The sequence below is a fragment of the Cydia strobilella genome, chromosome Z (genome assembly GCF_947568885.1).
Source record: "Cydia strobilella chromosome Z, ilCydStro3.1, whole genome shotgun sequence".
NCBI classification, from domain to species: Eukaryota; Metazoa; Arthropoda; class Insecta; order Lepidoptera; family Tortricidae; genus Cydia; species Cydia strobilella.
The window spans coordinates 35,805,988-35,823,686 of NC_086068.1; the positions used below are offsets into that span (position 1 = coordinate 35,805,988).

Consider the following 17,699-nt stretch of genomic DNA (forward strand, 5'->3'; position numbering starts at 1 on the left):
ATGTAACTTTTGGTCGACTAACGTTATAGGTGCGGCGGTTTTTGGTCTAGAAGTCTTCTGGAAATCGATTTCGCTCATGTCGTCGTAGACATGGACATATTTGGTATCAGTGCATTCAGTGTAATGTCCTGAATACAAATATATAAGACAAGCGCGAAAGTGGTGGGGGTAGTTGCTGTGACGTCAAAAAGTCGGCAGTACAAAGTTTTTTACTTTTTTTCTTTAATCATACCATGTGGGGTATCAAATGAAAGGGCTTTGTGAGTAGATCACACATATATAACATACTGTAACATTTTTACTACTTCGTCTAACAAATTATTAAAAAAGTTTCAAATATTTCACAATCCACAGTTGACTTTGAACTGCTCTAAATTGAAAATGTTTGAATGGATCATTCCAAAATACATACAAAGTGACTGTGAATATCCTCTATATAATGTTAAAAAATAATTAACCAGATATAACCAAAAATAAGAAAAGTACATCAAGTTGAAAAAAAAGTATACTTTTAAATATGTTACATTAAACTGCAAGTATTATTAAAACAAACAAAAAACCAGACTGTTTACATATATTTTTGAAATGGTCTTTTCACTAGCTTGCATTTGGTACCCATATTGCTAAAGTAAGAAAAAAACAAGGCTATGTCACTGACACAATTCTGACAAATTCAACCACATCTCATATGGGCTATATAAATTTTGAAAATGGCACCCGCTAATGAAAAAGGGTCCCAACGGATTGTTTTTTTTTTACTATAGCAATATGGGTGCCAAATGAAAGCTAGTGAAAAGACCATTTCAAAAATATATGTAAATATTCTGGTTTTTTGTTTGTTTTAATAATAGTTGCAGTTTAATGTAACAGAAAATTATATCTTTTTTTAACTTAATGTTATTTTCTCATTTTTGGTTATATCTTGTTAATCATTTTTTAACGTTATATACAGGATATTCACAGTCACTTGGTATATATTTTGGAACGATCCATTCAGTCATTTTCAATTTAGAGTAGTTCAAAGTCAACTGTGGATTGTGAAATTTTTGAACGTTTTCTAATAATTTGGTAGACGAAGTAGTGAAAATGTTACAGTATGTTATATATTTGTGATCCCTTTCATTTGATATGATTAAAAAAAAGTAAAAAACTTTGTACTGCCGACTTTTTGACGTCACAGCAACTACCCCCATCACTTTCGCGGTTGTCATCTCATATATTTGTGTTCAGGACATCACACTGAATGCACTGATACCAAAAATGTCCATGTCTGCGACGACATGAGCGAAAAGTAACCTAAAGCCTGTTCCGCCAAGCCACTATTACGCAGACTCTTGGTTCACATACAGTTCAGTTCGCTTCTGTGTAAATTAGCAGAACTATTATTGAAAGATTTTTATTTGGCAGAGTAATCTTTTCATTTAAGCAATGTTTAGTCGAATAACGTTTCACATTTTATAAGTACATCGTTATTTTCGAAATAGTCTTTTTACTAAAACATGTAACTGTCAAAAAAAATTTTTGGGACACACTTTTATTGCTGACTGTACTTCTTTTCGTTTGTATGTCTATCGAGTACTTCTTGAGACCTTTATAATGAGCCTAAATTTGATGTGTTTGTGTTTTTCCATCAAAGAGCTCCTTTGGCTACCTACCGGCTGCATCATCAGAACACCTCCATGTTAGCATATTATTGCATTGTCACCGGAATTACGACAGTACTTCAAATTTCAACTGAATTAGATACCGGGAAGTAGTTTAAATTTTAGTTACAAGATTTGAAGCACTATATATACAAAGGTAGGTATATACGCAGTGAAGCTAAATAAAAGTGTGTAATAATAATAAAAAGAAAACCAACTTAAAAAAGGATTAAATTAAATATTATCCTTTTTTAAGTATATGTATAAAAAGTAAGTTACGAAGACGTCAGCGAATATGTAATACTTAGACCATCTATAATTTTATTTTATTTAATCATTAAAAATAAGGTCAAGTTGGGTAAGTGAAACATACTTTATTTTTTTTCTTCAGTTAATCAACTGGTATTTCCTAAATAAAAGATTTATAGCAGCGACAGTATAAAATGTACTTTGCAATATAATAATGTAGTATAATTTCAGCAACATATAACGCTGCTTATCTAAAAGAACGCTCTATCGCGAAATAGTTCATTTTGCAACTAAGTATACAGCTAGACGCGCAATACGCCAAAGTTTATCGTGAATAAAACTCCCGTGGAGTTACGTTAAAAAATGACCAGATGGCAGCTTTGTGCCGTTATGCCATTGGTCTGATTGTGACGCCATCTTATGAGCGAGACCGGTCGCTGACCATTTGTGCCACTGCTGTCCGCGTCGTTACTGCGTTTGTTTGGTGAATAACGGCTCAACACGAAATAATACACGAGTGGTTATTAATTTTATTGTGCAACAGAGTAGTATTCACAAATCGTTTGACGCAATAGTAAAGAAAATCTGTGCAACAGTGTATCATTTCTCGATAGGACACTGTTCAAGAAAAAGTAAGTACAAATATTTTGCAGTAAAAACAAATGAACTTGTATTAATTAAAATCATAGTTATAGGCGCGGTCGCCATTGCAAAATAATCCCCTTTACTTGATAAAAATAATTAAGTATTGTTATTTAATATGAAATAGTTCACTGTTATTCATAAAATCACATTTAGTTGCCTGACGTAAGACAAATTCAAGAAAGTGATAACTAGCATTTGCATGAATAATACTACTTTTAACTTAGCTGTGGGGCTTGTTTATTATCTACACATAGCTGAAGGTTGACGGAAACATAGACGTCTTTATAGTTTATGTCTTTTTGCATTAAATGGAAGCTTTGTTAACATAATTTTTTGTTCATGCCTGTGTATTCTTCTTTGTACACTGCGTGTCAGTATTTTTATCTAGTCTCGCACGTTTGTAACTTCTACTTTTTTCTTGTTTGTGCCTATTTGGGGGTGTAATCGGGAGTGTTTGTGTTCCAATGATGTCACTCGACCACAAGATGTATTTTCTGAGCGTGCGCGCGTAAAAACGCTGACGCCGATCGCCACATACTTACCTACCTTTTGGCTATAAAATATGTAAGACATCGGGCCGCTTGCATTCGTCCGCGGTCTAAATGTATGGCGGGCTGAATCAGCTCTGAACGTATTGTAGGTACACGTTTGGGGCATTACGTGTAAGTACAATACGTTATTTCAGTGTACAAAACATTAAAATCGTTTGTTTTTCACACATGAACACGCAAACAGGAGAGTTGTTTCAGAATCTTCACATCAATCTGAATATTTGTAATAAAAGACGCCATGTAACCGACTATAGTAACTATTCTTCTGACGATAGTGTCAAAGACCCCACTTGGAAATAGCCCACGTCGAGATTCGCTGCGATCTTGTACGTCGAGTGACAGTGATAACGGTGCCAGTAGACCTCAAAGAAAACGAAAACCTTACACAAATAAAACCTGTAAACTTTTGAGTGAAACACGCATGATTCACAAAACCTCATGGAACTTGTGAACAGGTACAGCCCAAATACAGTTACAGTGGAAACTGGAAAAGAACATAACATGTTGATGTTAATTGGCACTCAGAAATTAGATGCCACAGAAACAGTTTAACAGTCAAAAAACAGCTCCGAAAATTTTACCGATCCCTCTTTCTAGTGTATGTCTGGTTTTATATGAGCACTAAGTAAAAGTAACTGAATAGTAGGGCTCATAAGAACACAAGTAGGTACTATAATAATTATGTTCATGTTCTCGGAAGACCTGAACTCCGCTAGAAGCCCATAACTCGATATTCTAAGCTGAGTGCAATGGGCATCATAAATGCGGCGGCTGCCATCACTGCAAGGAAGGTAGTAGGATCCTCCATCCGCATACTCTCCGACAATAGAGCAGTCTTAAAGGCTCCAAAAAGCCATATAGTTACATCCAAACTTATACACGAATGCCCCGAACGACTAACGGAGGTATGTCATAATAACAATATCACCCTACAATGTATCAAGGAACACAGTAGATCCCGGGCTAACGATGCTGCGCACGAGCTTGCCAGGCAAGGATCGAGTGCGAGAGCGATTGGCCCGGAACCAATTCTCCCGATACTGTTTAGCAAGGTACGCTCAATGCTGCTAGCACGTACAGGGAAACTACACACAGAACACTGGCTAAACCAGACTGATTGCAGACAGGCCAAACAATAAGCCATGCCTGGCATCAACGAAAAAGTCACAAGGGCACTCCTTCAACTAGGTAGGGTCCGACTGAGTATATGGTAACCACTAACCAGTGTCATAACAGGTCATGGACTATTTAACGAACATCTTTTTATAACAGGTGTCACAGACAGTCCCCTATGCAGAGGATGCATGGAGACAGAAGAGACGCCTCTCACGATTTTGGAATGCAGCGTAGTAGCCCATACAGGGCAAAACATCTCGTATCCACGAGAGACCTCCCCGAGGTCCTAGTCAACATCAAAGGTTTGATAGGATTCCTCGAGGAGTTGGGCTGGCAGGACTAGCCCACACCCCTGTCACGCAAAATAGGCGCCAGTCGTCTATTGCGGGAAATCTCCTGAATTACAATACAATACAATTAAGACAATACAATACAATAAATTTATGTTTAAGTAATTTCTGTTTTTTCATTTCTTCATATTATGACAAGTTTAATAAAGATTGTTTTTAAATTTTGTTTACTGTTTAAAAAAAATAATACATTAATTTATATGTAACACAAAAAAATATTACAGTTATGTTTGTAATAATGTTTAGAAAACAAAATATTGCTTTAAATACTATTTAGATTTTTTGTATACTGTTTAAGAAAAAAAAAATTACGTTAATTTATAAGACATGTAACACAAAAAATAATACAGTTATGTTTGTAATAATGTTTAGAAAACAAAATATTGCTTTAAATACTATTTAGATTCGTGATAAAGGAGATTATTCTTATGACGCAAGCACTGAAAAGTCATTATAGTTGATAAGTAGAAAACATTTTTTTTATATAAAACGTAATACTACGGTATTGCTCATAAACTTATAGTTACTTTTATAGTTAAAGACGAATATGCCGATATTTGACATAAAAGTAAACCATTTTGTGTTGTGTCCATATTGCTCAAAAACACTCGATCATACCTTGAAAATTGCACGTCACAATGCTAAGTATGTTCAAATATTTTTGATTTTGAAGTATAGTTTTTGTTATTTTTATTACTATTTTTGACTTTCCTTGTACTCTATTAAAAAACAAGAAGGAAACAGAAAGAATTTTTGATTTTAGTTTATTACAATAAAAGTTATGGCATGATACATTTTGTTTTTTTTTTCAAACCGCTCTCTTGAAAAAATACGTTTTTTGAAATACTGCGTTATTTTAGATAAGCAGCGATAAGTGCGCTCAGAATCCGTAAAAAATAGAAAAAACCCCCACATAAAAAAAAAACTGTCACTTTTCTCGCCTCTGAGGTAAGTGAAACAGTTGTGTTTGTCTTTTAGTACTAGCCTCAAACGTTATTTTGAATGTAACTGACATTCCATCTTAGTCATTAAACAATTTAGATCCTTGATACCCGAAAAACTAAGTTTATTTTTGCATAGCAACAAAAAAATTGAATTTGGGGTAATACACGATAATACATGATTTGGGGTAAATAAATAATAAATTTATTTTTGCAAAATAGCAGTTTATGTGACTGCTACATAATGAAAGGCATTAAAATTTGACACAAACGCATTTTATAGTATTATACCTTAGTATAGATATCGTCTCCGCAGAAACAGGAGAGTGTTGGGTCGCTATGAGAATAGCGTATTGCGCGTGACCTTGACGCGGCGGACGAGCGATGCGGCCTCTAGGAAAGCAAGGATCGTACTGGCGACTCTGGACTCTGGCGAGCACATGCGCAAGCACTGATACATATCTCGCCAGGCGGCGGTGTCGCGGAGCGACTGGTTTACGCTCGATACCTCGCGGAGCTTGGGGAATGTTCTCGAGTAACTTTCGAGACGTCGTATTCGCCCTATATAAGCAGGCGAGATACGACCTGCGTTCAGTTCAATTTAATACGCGCTCTCGGAAACAACAGGAAGAAAAGGAAAACCAGGAAGAAAAGTGAAAGTGCCCTAAAGTAGTGAACAGTATCAGTGTTAATAGTTGGTTTAGTGCTTGTCACGTGAACCGCTTAGTTATTTTACCTTAGTATAGTGCTAAAGTGACGTTATAGTGAAAGTACCTATAGTGTTAGTATTTTTAGTGCTTAAAGTTAGTGCCTAGGGTCTAGACTGAGTGTGTTAATAGTAGTTTCTAGTGCTAAATAAATAAGAATCTGATTAAGTGGTGTTTGTTTTTACGCCCCGACTACGTCCCACAGGGGGAGGAATTGGATTTCTGAACCAGCAGGCTCCGTAAATAAATGTTAAACTGGGTTATCGCTGAGAGCTGACTCCGGGATGTACTCTGGCGGTTACAATGTTTACACACAGCGTGACATAACACGTTTACAATGCACATGACAGTTTTATCTTTTCACTTAGTACCGGTTTTTGCACCATCCGCACTTGACAGACTAATCAACGTCACCCGTCGCGCCGCGGTGGTATACTATGAAATTGTTTTACCGGGCACTGTATAATATTAGTTTAAATATTTTCAGTAGTTGTTGTATTGATAATGTTGAAATGTTGATTATTTGAATTTGATGTAGTTTCTTCTGGTAGCTGAACTGTCGTATCGGTGTAAAATTAGACGAAGAAGGCTGAAATAAATGTCATATACGATTAGCCTCCAGTGTCTACAACTCTACACAAATTAAAATGTTCATAGACGAAGAAGGCTGGCAGTCTGACTGTTGCAGCTTGATACTTTTAGTGATTCTGTCCGATATGTTTATTTTATTTTGGACAGAATCCTCAATGTAACTTTCAGCTACCGCAGTTGATTTCCAGCCTCCGTGACTTTAAGGTCACATATATTATATATATATATTCGCGCCACAGTTGCCTTATAAGGTCGCTGAGGTTCTACGGAACTGTCCGGCAAATTTAAATATTTTGCTATTTGCGTAGGTATTGCCGCCAACTTATGTCTTCCGATAACTAGGTTTGTATATTTTGCCATTCCTAAAGTTAAATATATTATTAACGGGTCAGTCACGTATTCCTACTTAATAAAAAAATCTATCTGATTTTATGGCACTCGGACGTACGTTTTGGCACTTTTTAACTATAGGCACGAATTCCTCTCCGATGACAAACTTGCGATCGATTTAGGTTTTTGAGTCGCGTAATGTGACTAACATTGTATTGTCGTGGCATGTCACATCATTTTTGACATGCGCCGATCACGCCGAAAATTAGTCACCTGCAACAAAACACTTATAATTAAGTTTGATGTACTTAAACAATTTCAGAAAATATATGTTTATGTATAATAATTAAAGAGAGCACATTACCTTATTTACCAGAAACATGTCAACTGGAGCCTCAATTAAAAATGTAATTATGTTCTCTTCAGTGTCTTTGATTTCTAGCTTTTAAAACCAGCGGACTGGCTCCTTAGGAATGATGTTTTGGTATAATGTTTGATGTTTATGTCGTGTTTGAGTTGTACTTATTGTACTTTTCAACATCGAATACACCGTCCACAGCGTACTTGGTTGTTTATCTTTAGATAACTCACTAAAATAAGCCAGAATTACATTTTTTGAGTATGAATCTGTCTTTTTGTTGTTCCTTTAAGCCATAAAATTCTCATACGTCTTTAAATATTTCTAGGTAGACTTCGGAGGTAATAGGCTATCTATCTGTCACTAATCTTGCTTTTTCCCGTAGTTGGGGCGGTGTCCCCGTTAACATTTCATCGTCACTCGAATCATTTTAATTATGAAAAATAAATAATAAATTTATTTTTGCAAAATAGCAGTTTATGTGACTGCTACATAATGAAAGGCATTAAAATTGAAAACTGGAGTGTGGGTATATGAAACGAACGAAGTGAGTTTCATGATAGGATCACACGAGTGTCTTAATGCCTAATTATGTACAGTTACATACATTGCTTTATCACACATATTATAAGCGCTCTATGATGTGTTCAGGAACAGCATGTTACGACCTGCATTAGTGCGTTGATCAGTACTTATTAGAAAAATAATACAAAAGACAAAATATGGGAAAATTAAGTAATTTATTCATTATAGAGTAAGAGATCTTTATTTGCATACCAGTATGTTACATAGGTACATAATGGACCCTGGAAGGGTATGGCAAAACATGTTATTTACTATAATATATACTACTTATTTGTATTACTAATTTTCTAAATTACAATTTCAACCAAGTAACAATAATTATTATTAATTAATAATTATTCACTGTTTGTATGGTACAATTATTATAATGTAGTACTTGTCCAGCTTGGATATTGGTTGCATCGTGGCCGACTAACACTTGTAGATGTAAGTTAATATTAACCACTTCTTTTTTGTATGGTATTTGAAATTTCAACCTTATTCTGGATTGACTCCTTAATGTATCCTTCAGCTACAGTTGTAGAACGCCAGCCACCATGGCGTTTCAATGCCCCCCCCCCTGAATCAACTAATATTGTGGCAGAAGTTCTGGGGAAGCAGTGCTCGGTGTACAATTCAGGATTTGGTAGATTTAAATATTCAGCAATAGTTTTTCCAAGACATCCAAATTTGTTGATACCAACTTTTTGTGCTGTACATTACATTTACCGGCTACATATTTAATAAAAAAACTGGGCTCTGTGCATTGAATTGGACGTAGCTGTATGTATTCCTTAACCACTCGTTTACTCGCATAACCTTTTAAGCCCTTTGCAGTCCGGTTTCCGACCAAGTCACAGCACCAGTACTGCGCTTGTTAAGGTAACAGAAGACATTAGGCGGGGCATGGAGAATCAAATCAGCGCTGCCTACTGATAATTACTGTAAAATATAGCTATCGATATTACACTTTAAACAATATTAATGAGCAAAAAACAAAGGAATTAATCACGAGGCTACTATCAAGATGGCGTTCGAACCGGAAGTGTTTCGTTAGTTTCGTTTTCTTTTTCTAATGCATGTCACGCAACCATCGTTTATTTTTTATTCAGACAAACTCGAGTCGGCTCTGGGGACTACCGCGAAAGTCGAAAATCGAAATTTCGTTATCTGCCTCTCTATCACTCTTGAGTATTCGAATGATAGTGGCAGAAAACGAAATTTAGGTTTTCGATTTTTGCGATAAACCCTCTAGATCAAATCAAATTGCTTTTTTTCCAGATGTACGAATTTTAAATGTCATTATTAATGGGATTTTGATATAATAATCAAGCAATTATAACATTTACACTGACAAGAAATACGTACATTTACACATTAGAGTTAGACCAAGAAAAGTCTGCAACGATTTTGATAGTACACGCAGGGCAAGTGTTATTTTAAACGTATCGTTGCAGACGTTTTTGGTTTAACTAGTGTAGTTTTATGCGGGTCATTATTAACTGTTTTTGAACGCATCATAGAGGGTTTATAGATGGTTTATGGTATGTGTGTAGATAAAAAATAAAAAAATCACGTGTCGTATATTTTAACATGCAATTTGTCAATTTATTACACAAATTTACAAGATATATTTATGTATCTTTGATTTTTTCGCCTTACGTCCGTCTGACTCTCGTTTTAGCCATGTAACTAATGTATAGTCTATATAGAATCGGTACATAATTAGTAGTGGTTTAACGGGGTGGACTGTATGACTAGATGGAATGATAGAAACACGTATTATAAACAATACCTTTAATTAAAATGCTAAACAGAAAATACGGCACAATATTTATAAGTGACAAAGCAGACTGACATATAAGAATGAACCTGACATACAAGAAGAAGTAATAATATTTTACGAAATGACATGTTCGAAAGAGGTCACATGCCAGCCAGTCTCCAACATACCGGAACCCCAGTGGAACACTAACCACTGGTGGCTACTGGCTGAGGTGCGGCCTCCATCAGAATAAGTTTGCGGGCCGGTCTGCGCAGCACGCCTCCTCTGGTGTGGACGTCTGCTACGCGGACCGCTCCGTCGGGTCCTAAGTAGACCTTTGCTATCCTTCCTAGTGGCCACAAACCACGAGGGAGGGTAGGATCGGCGACCAACACCACATCACCCTCGCTAAGATTTAACGCGTTGTTGTTGGGTCCCCTCGTTCGAAGCGTCGGTAAGTACTCGCGTAGCCATCGTGCCCAAAACTGATCTGCTAAGCGCAGGGTTCTCCGCCAGTCACATCGTCGGGATAGGTCGGCGTCTGTCAGCGACGTGGTCCATGGAACGACGGATGAGGAGCCGAGGATACAATGGAATGGTGGAATGGTGTTAGCGCCTCTGGTGCATCTGGGGCAGACGGGACGTATGTAAGTGGCCTGGAATTCACTATTGATTCAGCCTCGAGTAGGAGTGTAGAAAAACCTCTTCCTTCAGTGGTTAATTTGTTAGGCAGGATCTAAGGGCTGCTTTCACCGTCCGCACAAGCCGCTCCCAGGCTCCACCCATGAACGGGGATGCCGGTGGGATGAAGCGCCAGTTGATTTTGTGATTAATGGCGTACTCTACGACCGAATTGTCATGTAGGGAGCGCAGTTCGCGGGAAGAGCCAACAAAGTTAGCCCGATCCTCGGCGAGCAATGAAGCGTCTGAGGCTCATTATAGCACTGTCTTCAGTGAGTGAGTTCACTACTTCGAGGTGAAGCGCTCTGATTGTGAGGCACGTGTATAAGGCGATGTATCGTTTCTCGCTCCGTCGATATAGCGTTACCAGGATCAGGCCAAAGTAATCAAGGCCTACGTGGGTGAATGGTCTTTTGTGGTGATCAAGACGTTCTGGTGTTTTGGCGCATTAGGCCTTTTCCATCAAGGGTAGGCGCCAATTTCCTAATCCGACTACTCGTGGGCACTGGCTTCGAAGATCGTAAGTTCAATACTTCCTCAGGGAAACTCTCTGCTTGAGCTTGACGGACCAACATCTTCTCCGCTTCTATGATGTCTGACGCGTGAAGCTGGTGGGGAGACGTGGTGTTGTCAATGTAAAGTTTAGAATTTGGATCTATTGGCCGAGACAGATTAAGGCGGAATAGGCGTGCGTAAGTAGTAAAAGTATTAAACGTAGCTAGGAGCTAAAACGCGTTGGATCAGGTAACGAATTCGAGAGTGGGATGTCGAGGAGCAGAACCATCAGATTAGATTTTAACTCAGTGTCTGTTGAGATCTCTCCCTCGTCAGTGACGCGCTCGGTCGGCCAAGTGCAAGACGGTTCGACAAGGAACTGTGGGCCGGTGAACCACCGATGAGTTGCAGTAAAGTCAGTTCGTTTTGGTTTTGTCGCATAGTCAGCGATGTTGAGAGAGGTAGGGATCCACCTCCAATCAGATGGATTCGTGGTTTCCAATATCTCTCCCAACCTGTGTGCCACGAAAGGTTTAAACGCGCGAGCATCACTCCGGATCCACTTTAGGACGGTGGTCAGTCAGTCAGTCCAGAAAATGGTTGCGAAAGGCGCAAAACGGTGAGCTTGCAGAATTGTTTGCGCAAAACGCGACGCAAAGAGCGCGGCTTGTAATTCCAATCTTGGAATGGAAACCGGTTTCAGGGGACAGACTCGGGCCTTACTACCGATGAGGGCTGCCGATACAGAGTCATCGTTGTAAGTGAAGCGCCAATAGGCGACGCAGGCGTAGGCTTGTTCGCCACCGTCGGCGATTACGTGCAGCTGGACGTCCGACAAGTCTGACCTGACCAGCGAGGGATTTTTATATTGGCCGCAATTTGCAACTGTGCAAACCAGTCTTTGGATTCGCTAACGTACATTTCAGGTAAGTCTGTGTCCCAGCCAACGCCTGCCCGCCATACTCTTTGAATCAAAATGCGACCCCAGATAACGACCGGCATCAAGAGACCCAGAGGGTCATAAACTTTCATGACGTTCGATAAAAGAATGCGTTTTGTCAAAGTGCTGGTTGGTATCTGGGGTACGGCACGAAACCCTAAGAAGTCTTGAAGTGGGTTCCATTTAATACCCAAGACGCCGACGTCACTACTGGGAGGCAGGTAAACATCAGAAGTTGCGTCGCTACGAAGTTCCTTCGGGACAAGAGAGAGTGCCTCTGGATGGTTAGACGTCCACGCTCGCATCTCGAAACCACAATTTTTGTGCACCGTGACAACGTCAACGGCTAGTTGAGTTGCGTCAGCAAAGTTTGTGTGGCTCCCAAGGTAATCGTCCATATAGTGGTCGTCAATAATTGCTTTGCAGGCAGCGGCATAGTCGACTTCGTGCATCTTTGCGTTTTTGTTTTTGATATAGAGGGCGATGAAAGGACTCTAAATTGCGCCAAAAATAATTGAGGACATACGATATTCCTTGAGGTCGCCGTTCTTGTCACGCCAGAGAAAACGTTGTGCATCCCTGTCCCTTGCGGCAATCTTAATCTGGGGGAACATCTTCTTGATGTCGTCATTCAAGGCTACCGCACCTTCTCTGAAACGGAACAGGATGTCAAGTAGGGGAGACAGTAGGTCAGGACCTTGCAGAAGCAGACTGTTGAGGCTTACGCCTTTTGTTGTGGCGGCTGCGTCATGGACTGCTCTCAGCTTCTTCTTCTGAGGATGATAGACGCCAAAGATAGGCAGGTACCAGCGAATGGAGCCATCTGGGTTGACGCAAGAGGTATTTGGTGCGGGTCGATGGTGGTAAGACTTCGAATCACACTCTTCGGCATAGCCTTTGCTGATTATGTCATCTATAAGTATAAATTGTTGAAAAGCTGCGGCAAACGCTGGGTCCTTTGACATCTGTCGTTCGAGGGCTTTGAAGCGTGAGAGTGCCTGTGGGTAGCTATCTGGTATAATTTTCGGTAGCTCCTCCTTCCAAGGCAAGCCAACTTCAAAATGGCCATCGTCAAGTTGGTGTGCGGATGATTCCATGATGTCTACAGACCGTTGATCCTCGCTGTTTTCGCGTGGGACCTTTTTTGTGATACCCAAGGCTTCAAGGTATTTTATAAGTGTATCCAAATCTTCTGTGACGTCATGGACGAAATCAATTGGCATCGATGACAAAGAGGGTCCGCCTGTTGTCGAGCGAGTTCGCGCTCGCGCTCCACCTGACGCCGCATTAGGTCCGCTTCAAGAGCTAGTTTTTGCGCGCGGACGGTCGCCAAAGAACGCTTTGAGTGTGTGCGCACGGTATGCGATTGCTTACTGTGAACACTAGAAGCGCTTTTAGTTGGTGCTCTGACATCGCCCTGTGCGAGCGTATGTAAGCTAGTTCGAGCATTTGGGCGGTCGGTAGCAGGCTTAGGTTGTGCTACACTGGTTGGAATGTCGCCCGTTGTTTGTATGTTCGAACTACCAGGAAATGCCGAAGCACCTTCGTAATTCGTGGCTAAACCCGGCTGGGCGCCGCGCGGTGAACGATCACAACGTTCGCGCTGCGCCCGGTCGGATTCCGTAGCCGTCGGGTCTGCCTTTGCCTTACAACGTGTTTCCACCATGGTGAAAAATGTACGTAAATAATGTAAACAATGTTTTACAATGAAATGAAAATTTACAATGACTTACGTGAAAAAATTTGACAACTGAATTTCGATGAAATGGTAAAATTACGGCGAGAATGGACCAAAATGATAGCTAACGGGGTGGACTGCATGACTAGATGGAATGATAGAAACACGTATTATAAACAATACCTTTAATTAAAATGCTAAACAGAAAATACGGCACAATATTTATAAGTGACAAAGCAGACTGACATATAATAATGAACCTGACATACAAGAAGAAGTAATAATATTTTACGAAATAACATGTTCGAAAGAGGTCACATGCCAGCCAGTCGCCAACAGCGGCCTTAAGACGAAAAGTTATATTACATCGTCAACAATGAAGTCGGACTTTTATACGAGTATTAATTAGTGCTCAGAGAAATGAGTTTTGCCATTTAATGAACCCCATAACGGTCCCGTGAAATTTTGGCCTAATTTAGCCAGCTGCCACTACTAGAAAAAAGTTTTGGCATGGCACTCTAATAATCAGGTTGATTAACCCCGAGATATGAATACTCCGAATTGTCCCCAATTTAGATCTATCAAAAAACGACTGGGCAATCATGAAAAAAAAAATTAACATGACTAGTCAAATTCTCCAGGATATCTATTCGTTGCGATCTACATGGGATCAACACGCCAAGAATGTCGACAAATGTGTTGTTCATAAGATGATGGCGTCCATTACGAAGTTCAATTATACTTTCGGAAAAGTTCGGATTTATTTACATAACAGACATTTATTTTTAAATTTGTACATGTTTAAAAGCTAAATACATTACTTTAATATTCACCATTCATAACTTTGTTATACCGTTTGCTTAAAAAAATTACAATTTTCTAGTGCGTACAAATTCTATATGAACTATACTTTAACTTTAAATAGTTTTTTATGTTGATATTATATATGCTTCACATACATCGTTGCCTTAAACATGGAGCTGCCTCTGTTCGTAACCTGGTCGGTTCTATGCGAACTCCTAGTATGTATGTTGCGCTCCATTGCTCGTTGACAAAAGATGAGTCGGGACTTCTGGGCTTCCGTTAATGTCCCAGTTTGGGCGCCGTAGGTTAGGATAGGCAGGATACACATGTCGACGAGTTTGCGCTTTAGTGTCAGTGGATGGTTGCCGTTCATTAGCGCCTTCATTTACCAGAAGCTCTTCCAGGCGTTTTCGATGTGTCGATTGATTTCTTTAGACTGCCTTTTATCGAAGGATGCTATCTGGCCCAAATAGATGTATTCATCGACATATTGGATATCCTTCCCATCAACCCTGACGCTACGTTTCGCGCCGTTGGTCATTAACTGGGTTTTGACGCTGTTCATTTGGATTCCGACTTCAAGACTTGCCGAGCTAAGGTCTTTTAGCATTTATTCTACATGGGGTGCAGTGTGGGAGAACAAAACTATGTCATCGGCAAAGCGCAGGTTAGTCAACCTTTTGCCGTCGACGACAATGCCCATTGTTTCCCACTTGGTCGCTAGCTTTTGGAAAATCTGTTGTAGGCATGAGATGAACAGTTTCGGAGATAGCGGGTCGCCCTACTTAACTTCCTTTTCGATGCGAAATTTAGGGCCAGAAACATGCAATTGAATGCTTGCTGTACTTTGCCGATATATGGTTCCAACGAGTTTTAGTTCTTTAAAACATACCACAAAAACTTTCTAATAAACTGAGCATTTTTCTTCGTTTTTCAATTAAAAAATTGCCTTGAGCATCCATGTACTTCGCTTTTGATTTTGGCGGCAGCAAGTTATTTTAAGAAAATTCTCCTTCCGCTCTCAATTTTGTAGGAGTAAATTAATATTCATTTCATATTTTCGTCGGAACTCATACTAAATAACACAATCAGCAACGCACAATAAATCCAATAAAACAGAATTACTTACAGAATGATAAATGTTCAACTTTGCCTCCAAACATTTTACCGGTAATATTTACATGAAATATTTTAAATGTGGATTTGTGTAGTTTAATTTGCAATTCACATTTATTGGAGTTTGTTAATAATGTGTTATTTATTATGTTCATGTCAATTTTATATAAATAAAACTGCAAAATATAGCAAACATCGTTTATTGTTTTTTTAATAGGCGTAGTTTAAAAAAAAGCAAATATTGCTTAGTTCTTTTTAATGGCTGAATGCCATGATGCTGTGTCACAAATATATGTGAAATGGAAATTAAAAAAAGAGCTACTTCCCGGCCTAAGCCGCGCCCGAGAATTTCATTAAAGACCTCTCGTCTCGATACTTCCCAGCCTAATATGAAGAGCATAATATCGATATTTCATTGCATGTTTGAGAAAACATATTTTCCCCTCACTAGCTCGGAAAGCCGTCTTTTATCCTTTAAAACAAGCGGGTAAAAACGCATTTCATCCACTAGTGGGGAAAGTAATTTGACCTTGGATAGAGCGTGTTTAAGTAGCTTTTGACAGATAACAAAACGTAAAACGCTCATAATAATGGTTCGTTCAATATTAATTATCACCAATAAATGGTTTGATAATTTAATAAAAAATACCAAATTTAGCTTTATTTAATGATTTTAAGTTATAAACCTTAAAATTCCATAAGAAACATATATTTTTTTTTATAATGATGTTGAATATAATTCTGAACGCACAGGTTGATTCGATGCAATTTCAAAACGCATCGTCAGAAATGTCAACATTCTCAACAAACATTTTACTTTAAAAAAATTCTCACCGACTCCGACTCACGTAAAAATACAGAACTTCCAGAGTTTTCTTTTATAATATTGTAAAAAAATGATTTATTCCAGTGATGAAGATAATCAGATCTAACGCCTGTGGATGTTGCACTTTCCTCGCTATAGTGAGGTAAAAAGTTTTGTGTCGCACACGGGTGCAAATGTATTTTACTTCTCGTGTGTTGAAACACTCGCTACGCTCAGGATTCTATTTTAGAACAACTCGCTTCGCTCGAGGTTCAACTATAGACTCCTTTCGCTTGCTCGTGATTCAATTCCACACTCGCGGGTAAAATTCAACTTTGCACCCTTGTATAACAAATTATTATTATTTATGGCACATTGACTGGGAATATTTTCAGTAACGTTCAATGTAAACATATATATTTGTCATAATGTAAGTTTTCTGTGGAAGAAAGATTGCAAATATAACTTTGGTGCATTAAGTAAAGATAAAACTGTCAAGTGCGTTGTAAGCGTGCTTAGTCACGCTTAGAGATGGGTAGTGAGTAAATACTCAAAAGTAAATACCGAGTAAATACTCGGTATTTACTCAATTTCGGGTTAAAGATATTTATTTGTCTCAAAAGATATATTACATTTCACTTGTCGATACATGCAAACATTATGTTGGCTACTGAGCGTTAACAGTAATGCAAAATACATATTATGTTTGTTAGAGGGACAGTTATAACAAAATGAGCAAAACAATAAAAACTGACATAAACTAATTAACAGATAATAACTTCTTGTGATGTTTTTATATGTATGTGTAATCTTCTTATTCCTGTAATTTAGTAGTGCACTACCTGTTTTTTTAGTTTTCTGTTCTTTAAATACCTGCTACCCTAAGGTTGTCTGGAAGAGATTGCTTACAGCGATAAGACCGCCTGTTGCTACCTTTATTTACTTTGTAAATATGTTATTAACTTTTCTTTTGTGGTGAAATAAAGTGTATTTACTTACTTACTTACTTACTTATATTCCCAAGTGTGCGATTCCCAATTTACCCGTATTTACTCGTTTATACCCAATTTGGTGGGTATAAACTATTTAGAGTGCTGACACTGCTGGCAGAGTATAGAAATCTGAAATAAAGGTGTATTTTGTACTGGATTTAGTAGTCCAATTAGTAAAAAATATATTTTAAGAGGGGCGTTCCATACATGTTACCAAAGATAGATATAACTCCGTAATAGATTGATACAGTCTAAGGAAAAAACGTGCCTCTAAAATCACGAAAATTTGATTCTCGATCAGATGGCGCCACTAGTTTTGGCCTACTCTCGTATAGAGGGCGTTGACGGTTTCGTTTGTTATTTATAATTTTAACGCAT

At 38.5% G+C, this 17,699-nt stretch overlaps 1 protein-coding gene across 1 annotated transcript in view; it reads right to left on the reverse strand.

Moving 5' to 3' along the window:
- LOC134754476 (D(2)-like dopamine receptor) overlaps positions 1–17,699 on the reverse strand; it is a 101,203-nt gene that overhangs the window by 22,732 nt on the left and 60,772 nt on the right. The gene's annotated exons all lie outside the window — the stretch shown is intronic.